Source organism: Rosa chinensis, chromosome 1 (assembly GCF_002994745.2).
Source record: "Rosa chinensis cultivar Old Blush chromosome 1, RchiOBHm-V2, whole genome shotgun sequence".
In the NCBI taxonomy this organism is placed as follows: domain Eukaryota; kingdom Viridiplantae; phylum Streptophyta; class Magnoliopsida; order Rosales; family Rosaceae; genus Rosa; species Rosa chinensis.
In genome coordinates, this window is record NC_037088.1 from 33,471,962 (window position 1) to 33,480,691 (window position 8,730).

Below are 8,730 nucleotides of genomic sequence, written 5' to 3' on the forward strand. Positions count from 1 at the left end.
TGGCACAAGACATGTTTGCCAGTGACTTGTGGAAGCCTGCTCTAATACCATAAGAAAGCAGGTCCAACAGAAAACCAGGTAATAGGTGGAGATATTCTAGGACGTAATATGTTGTAACACAAGGCTTACATTTCCAGATTCGTGATTAGTCTTTCAAAAGCTCCCTTCATAAGTTCATACTATCAGATGCATCAACAAATTAATTAATATATGTCAAGTGACTAGTAGGGGAGAGATTACTCAGAAAGGCAAAACCATTGGTGATAGACTTGGTTTTAATCATCGAAAAGTCAGCAGAATAGTTTGCAAGGAAGATGTTGATACGAACCTCGTCAGTAACCCCAGAAACACCATTATGCTTGCTTCCTTTTGATAAAGCAAGCAAATACTCCTCACTCGAACGATATGGCTTAAGCCCTTTGAAATTCAAGTTCACTATAACTCCTAAGGAACCCGATTGGTAACTTATATAGTTTCCTCTCGAGTTTAAGTGTATCTGTTTGACTGTCATCATTGATGCTAAGGTTGCAGTGTAAGTTGACGTCTAAGCACTAAAAACACCCCATATGATCACTACAAACTTTGCCAAATTATTTGAAAACTTCTCCGCTGCAGAATGAACAAGAAAGTTTATGTCATGTCCTTTGCTAGCATCTATTGAACAAATGTTAGAAAACAAGCATAACATAATTATTGAAGCTTACCGAGCACCGCGAGAACAACTAAGAATCTACTTGATTAACTTGTAAACGAGATTTTAATATATGAACCCACAGCAATCACTTGATACTTGACAGGAAGACTAGTATATAATTGGACTAACTCAGATACAGCAGTTACTATAAGTGAACAAAAGAGAAGAGAAGGAGAACCAGAATACTGTTCCAGCTGCTGTGCCTTGGAAGTTTCCATTAGTAGGATGCTCAATTATCCAGACAACAAAGCCGGTAAGGACAAAGAAAGCAGCAGTTGTTATCCAAAGATATTTTGAACGTGGTTTAAAGAAAATCCACATGTTTTCCTTTGCATTTGGTACCCACATTCCCACACCCAAGTTAGTATATGGGATCATAAAATCAACATACTGAGATCTGTTCTCTGTGATCGTAACATCTCCAACAGCAGCATCGAATTTCTAGGTTATCGATCCACAAGTACGTCCAATATGCATGGGGCAAGAAAGATGTATAAATTAGAAATTTTTATACAAGGAAGACATGCAGTAATGAATAGTAAAAATAAAAAATCCTTGATTGGAAGAAATGAGCGTGTCAGCATATGTAATATACTACAGGATATACTAAATATTGCAAAATAAATTAGCGAGCAATTAAAGAGATCATTTGTAATTGGCCAAAAAAATGTCTCCTCCTATTAAGTTGTCTATTGATAGTACCGCTTGATATTTAGATTGCATGGGTATGCAATACATGCATCTCAAGCCTTGCTCTTTCAACTGCTTCTGCTAGAGCTCAAGTTGCATCATATGCCCAGATCCCATCTGCACTTAACTCTCAAATTGCTTCTATATCTGGATCCTCCATGTAAAACTTCCTCTTCAATCTTGTTGTAAGACTGTGAAGGTTTATTGATGCTGGAATAGAAGACTTAAAACCCAGCACTGCTTGGATTGACTCGATAACGGCAAAATTCATGGATTGCAATAAATTCACGCTACTCGAATTCCCAATCCAAGCATACCCTTCACTCATCATCCCTAACTTATTTGCACTTAAGAAAAGGCTTGGTGCAAGCAAATGTGACACATGCACCACAAATACCCTAATCTTCAATCTCGTCAACTTTTGGAGCTCTTCAGTGATTTCTTCATTTGATGAGGAAGCAATATTGAACTCTTGTATGAAACAATCCGATGTGTGATCTCTTGGAAGGAGTTGACTAGGGCTGCACACGGATTGAGTTGGATCGGTTTTGACTCCAAACCATCTCTATGCCAAAGTGAGCGGTTTAGGCATTTTGGAAAACCGGTCATAAAAAAAAAAAAAACTCAATCCGACCCAATCCAATCCAATTAAAGATGGTTTGGTTTGGTCGGTTAGGCGGTGTTTACCTATATAATATTAACATGCTATTTATAAAAAAAATCATAGTAAAAATTCAGTCTCAAGAATTGAAATTGTGTTAAATTATCTAAATTTAAAATTCAATAATTAAAATTCAAAACATATAGTCCAAAACTAAAACCTAAATTAGATTCAAAGTGATTCACTTATTTAACGACTTAGCCATCAATACTAGCTTAATATGATAGTATTAAAGGTCAAAGAATGAGAGATTGAGAGATCAGAGGTGTGATATGAAATGATCAAAAAAATTGTAGCGATTATATACCAAGGTTTTAGGCCTTTGAGCCTTGAATTCAATACGATAGTATATCATTTGAGAATAAAATTATAATTGGAGATTTAGAACTTACTTAGAACCGGACAAATAAATATATATATATATATATATAAATTTTCTCTTATATATGTTTCAAACATACTGGTCGGTTCGGGTTTCGCGGTTTAAGTACAAGAGAAACCAAACCAACCCAATTCATAAATGGTTTGGTTCGGTATTGAACCGATTTTCAATTTTTAAAGTTAAAAAACCTTAACCAAACTATATTTATCGGTCGGTTTTGACCGGTTTGTACCATGTTTTGCACACCCCTAGAGTTGACTAATGATGGAATGAAGTCTTTCTCATATTCTTTGTTATCATATAAAATTACAACATCCCTCCATTTGAATACTTCAATAAGCGCACTGATTCCCCTAACTTCAGCAGCTTGATCACTGCACATGATCTCAACAAAGAAAGGATATTTATTGTCAGTCAGAGGACGAAAGGGAGCATAGCCACTTCTCCTAATTCTGCCAAAAGATTTGCTTCTGCTCTTGTTTGTGCACCAATTATTGATTCCACTTTGATGTTTTCCAAAAGACCAAGGGCTGAATCGAGTAACAAGTAATGATTAATTAGAAATAGGCGAATCCGGAAATGGAAAGATATATTTCACCAACAATATAAACGATTGAACATTTCACACCTACTGTTGTCAATCTACATGTGCATATATAGGTGGTAGTAATTACTATTCCCCAACAATATAAACGATTGAACTAACTCCAAAGGTGTTGAAACTAGAAATACAATAGATTGTTAGAAAGAATGAATAGCTCACCAGCTGACAGAGCAGGCAGAGGTTCACCTTTGGAATCCTTACTGTGGAGAACTACTTTTGTGCTGTAGTTATCATGCAGATGGTAAAAATCAGAGAGGGCCATTGATAGAAATACCCTCCAGAAACCATGCGCAGCTCCCGCAACCTTTTCTATTCTTTAGAAGCTGCATTGGCACCCCCTCCCCACTTTTAGAGCTTTACACAATCCGCTAAATTTTACAACTTCAGATTCTGATGCAATTACTACACCAATATGTTTCATTCTGCACAGTTCTATGAAAAGTAATAAGAATATTATATGAACCAGTTAGTAATACAGAACTTTTGCACAAACAAATGGCCACAAGTTACAAACCTCTGTAAGTTCCAGGTAGAAAATGAACCCAACTCACTCATTTTTTTTTTCAAATAGCCACAGCTAAAAAAAGAAAAAACAAAGGTTATTCAGTAGGTTTATTCAGATTTGATGTCTTTCAGTCCTATTTTAGTAGTAAACACTAAACAGACACGATTACCCAATTCCTCAGAAACAGTAAACTGAAATAACAAAGATAATTCTAAACAGAGAGCAGAAACAAAATATGTTTTCTTTTTCAAAACTCTTTCTTTCAGCAAGAAATAGAACCAAGCGTATACACTGTATATATGTCAGGTTTCTTAATCAAAGTAGGGGGAAAAGGTGAGGATCAAACTATTGCTGCCCAAAGGGATACGTATTATGCCACTGAAGCTAATAGCCCCCTCAAAGACAAGAGCTCTATGCTGCCCAAAAAGGACACCCCACCAAAGAAACAACCAGCAAGCAAACAAATTGCTGCACATACTAATCCTCATTGTAATCTCTAATGGGTAACCTAATCAGTATACAAAAGAGGCTGTTACTAGGTACGATTAGTTTTCTCCAGCTATTCAATTGATGCAATTATTGCAAAATACAGGTATCACTTAAAGAAAGAAACAGAGTCAGACTTGAGACACATATCAGCAAGGAAACCATGTGGTCATGCCATCAAACTAGCTACTACTTAAGTGATGATAAGTCCAAGTAGAGAGCAAAGCACCCACAAACACAACACAATAGAATCTGAGCTTGTTGATTGGTTTCTCCAAGTAAAAATTATTATCATCAAACTTTTGATTTTTCATGTCTCTGTTTCGCTCCCACTAAACATCATTTTATATCCTCAGCTAAAATAAAACTACCGAAATTCTCAATCACCAAAAGTGCTAACAATTAGATGTGAAAATTGATCAAACCAACATTATTATTTCCGATTAGTCTAACCAGTTATTTCCGAAATCCTCGTTCGTCTTCTCGGCCTCTTCAATACAGTTTTCCCAAGCTATGAAGCTCTCTTTGCATCCACCGGCTTTCATGTACACAGATTGTCAATTGCAGTTCAGTACATATGCTTAAAGTAGCAATACAAGCAGGAGACTAAGATTCCTTGGAACACAATGCAAGGCAACACTACATTATGTTCACTGTCCCCCTTTGTTAGGGGTACACATAGTGTCTGAGCAGATTGAAAACCAGGGAAAGTTAGTAACTGATACAAAGGCCAGAAGACTAGGCTTCCGTTGTCTGGAACAACTTATCAACTTCTGCAATAATAGTCCGAGCTTCTTCTATTTCAGGGCCTTCCTTCTGGTTCAACCCTTCTTCCAACTCAGCCTGAACATAAATACATTGCTTAACAAACTGGGCAAGAGAGCTGAAATTTCTAGTAAGAAAATCAGGACCTATATACATACCAAAGTTCCTTTTAACTCAGCTAGTGAGGCCTCCAGGCGCTTTCAACAATCAGGAATCATCATCCTTGATTCAGCCAGCACATTTTCCTGTAAGCAAATCAAGAACAGAGGAATTTAATTGGAAATCAACACATGGAAACTACATCAATGGAGTCCTTCGTAAGTAGCAAAACTTTCACATTGCAATCAGAGTAAGGATTTGAGTCAATGAACTCTAGCTCCAACAATATACAATATACTAGGTAATTGTACATTTAAATATTGACCGATTAGCACAGCAATGAATCAAGCAATCAAGGCAGTTTAATTCTGCACTAGTAACAGTGCCCCTAATAATAGCCATATCCACATTCCTCAATCCTCAGAGTATATGCTGTGGGCCTGTAGCCTTCTGTGCATTGCATACCCATATTCTTCAGTAATAGAAACTGTTAATCACTATAGTGTGCACATACTACACGCATGCAAGCAAACAAATAGGTCTTCACTTCACATGCATATGTACAGTATACAGGTCAAATATGTCAATTGAAAAAAAAAAAAAAAAAAAAAAATTAGCCACAAATGTTTCATTCCTTTTATTACTGGGAAAATCCTTTATATATATATCGTGTGTGATGTTTCCAACCTGATGATACTTCTCTATCTACAAACAAGTATCATTACATACATATAAAAAGCTTGCCCGAGGACAAATTATAGACACTGTGCTCATAAAGATTGCCTACAATTGGCTTAACTAATATTCACAAGCTTAACAGAGACATCAAGGTTTCTGTTCTATATGACAGAAGAAGGAGAGAAAAAAAGGCAGTTAACAGGCAGCTAAAACTCTTCGGAACTTCTACACCTCGTAAGACAAACAGGAACAAAACCATCAACACCACTGTCACCTTCCTAGTATGGCATTTTGCTATCTGGGTCTAGTACTAAGACCCCAACGAAAAAGAAAGGACATTGTGGGTCTTCTGACTGGGATCTATTTAAAAGAAGTTTACATTATATGCCAATTGCATTTCGTAGAGGATCAAAACGAGATCCTATGGGTAGAGATCAAGGGTTTAAGGTGTGAAATGGTTTAAAATAATCAGAGTTGCAAAGAAATGATATGGGGAGGGAAACCCTAAATCTCTTTAAGAGCATTGACATCAGTAGTTCAGTACTCATTTGGCAAGTATTTTCTACTTACATTATTTGGGGCCAGCCTTTTTAAACATCATGAGGCTCCAATAGCCACATATAAGAAAAAAGAATACATGCAGAAAAACACCATGAAAACATAGTAAGTTGTTTGAGAAAGGTCAACAAAATTGTAACTAATATCCATTACTATAGTTCCCCTAAAGGTCTGAAACATATCTATTTCATAAAACTGTCAAGAAGATATGATCCTTGACTCAAATAGAACAGCATGACAGGATGTGATGCAGCAGAGAGCAACAGTAGGTGAGAGTATGATTTGGGTGGTTTGGGAGAGTTGAGAGAATAAGAAAGAGAAACAGAGGGTTCTTAGCTGTAGAAGGGGGAAATAGAGCGAGGAAGGTAAGGGGAGAGAGAAACCAAGGCACGAGCCTTCAAAAAGGATTTAACTTTAACTCATTCCAATCTGATTTGGCTTACAATAGATAACCATATTTATAGGCTCCAAACACAACCCTTAGACTCCTAGCACACCAAAAGACTACTAAAGACTTATTAATAATAAGACTCTTCAATACTTATTAAATAGACATAAAGACACACTCAAGACCCTTGAATACTCACCCTAAGATTTTAATACTCTTAAAAGCACTAGGCTCATAATTATTCTACATAAAACTGAAAATTAACCTGACAAGACCCTTAGACTACCATGGAGACTTTCCTTTGGACCAAAATGGGGTGGGCTTAATCTTAGGTTTCCAAAGCGGATATTTCCTTTCTAACCAAGTCATTGCTGCTGCATTAGGATGCAACAAATCAAAATAGCATTGCAAACTTGAAGAGTCTCAGGAGACGATAAGTAAAAAACTGACAGACAGATTTAATCCCAATTCTGCTAAAGTTGAAGAATTCTTTCAACTTAAGAAATAACAAATTTGAATTAGCACAGACTTTCATGTTTGTTCTAATTCGAAAGATCAACGTTCTGCAAGACGGTAAAGCTTCGTGCACAGAAGATTGCAGAAGATACAAATTACATACAATGCCAACTTCATGTTGCCATCTGTTGCATGATAACAATGTTAACCATACCTGTTGCTTGAGGTCATAAGGATCAGCTCCTTTCCCCTTCATGTCTGCTGTTTTTGCAGCCTCTCTCTCAACCTCTTTCTCATAAGAATGAAACTCCTTAACGAGGCGTTTACAAGTCCCAGTCTTGATTTTCAGATTCCTTACAGTTGCCATATCACCTATCAAAACAAACCACTTTCTTGAGAGAAATGAAAACCACAAAACTGAAACTCATCGCAATGGGGTTTTCTTTTCCATCAATACCAAGTGCATAGCAAAGATTCCCATTCCCAAACGAAACTACATCTTTTCAGTTTGCAACGAAGAAATTTCTAGTGATATCATTTGTCTTATAAACAGTTCCCACATTTTATAGCATATTACAAGTTGTATAACCTATCATCATGTTATGAAACTGATTAGCAGATGCAACCCAGCCCTAATCATCCTATACTATAACTCATATCATCAACCCAACGCAATTCTAACTAGCTTAAACTTGCAAAATTATATCTCACTTTCACTCCAAATTCGTTTGACTATTGAAGACCCTAAACCAAGTTAACCTTTCATACCCATTCACTGAACTTGGGTACAAGATTAGAAGCTAAAATGGAAAATGCATATCGGCTTGAACAGCAGAGCAGAGATATCAGTGGATCGTGAAACTAAGCGATTTGAGATCTGAGATAGAAGTAAGAATTACCTGAGAGTGCTGAAGTCGGGATGCGTTGCCGGCGACTGTCGCGTCCTCCAGTCCACTTCCCGGCGATGAGACGTTATGCAATAGCTTTTTTTTTCTATTCTCTGGGTACTGGAGTTAGTTTTGTCCTGAGGTGAAGAGAGAATTTGCGTCTATGCGACTTTTTTTTTTTTTTTCTTGAGAAAATTTTGCGTCTTCGGATCACTTCACAAAATTGAAAATCCTAACATGATTGGGGATTGTTTGGATGAGGGAAAAAAATATGGAATTTAACTGAAAGTGATGATTTCATAATTCCTAAAAGTTAATTTTCTCGTTTGGTATTATCAGATTAGAAATTTTAAATTTTTCTACAGAAGAAAATGAAGGAATTGATTATTTAAATTCCTTACTTCAATTTCCACTAAAATATGTATCATTTCCAAAATAAGGCTTTTTTCTAGGGTTAATGCTCATACACCCCAAATTTGGGAAAATACTTCTCATACACCCCAGTGTATTATTTTTGTTCTCTTTTACACAACTTTTTCTCACTTTCCTTCCTACCTACCCGTCTTTTCAAAATCCCTACCATTAGTACCCCTTTGTTGTTTTGGTCTGTTAGAGTCTGCATCTGCATATGTCTCTTTCACAAATTTATATATGTTGTTTTAGAAACGTGGTGGGCCCATCAGAGTTTGTTTCATTTGAATATATGTATAAAGCTAACAGTCATCCTCTAATTCGAAAGGTAAACAGTATAATTTACTATTCATAATTTCAATTGTAGACAGACTTGAGCTTGTTGCTATATGCAAACATACTACTAAAGAACTGCAGAAAGAGAGAGAAAAACTGAGAAAATTAAAAACCTACCGGGACAGCCTTG

General features: G+C 36.4%; 1 pseudogene; it reads right to left on the reverse strand.

Moving 5' to 3' along the window:
- Positions 1-4,360: 4,360 nt before the first annotated feature.
- Positions 4,361-8,015, reverse strand: LOC112188316 (annotated as a pseudogene).
- Between the last annotated feature and the right edge of the window lie 715 nt (positions 8,016-8,730).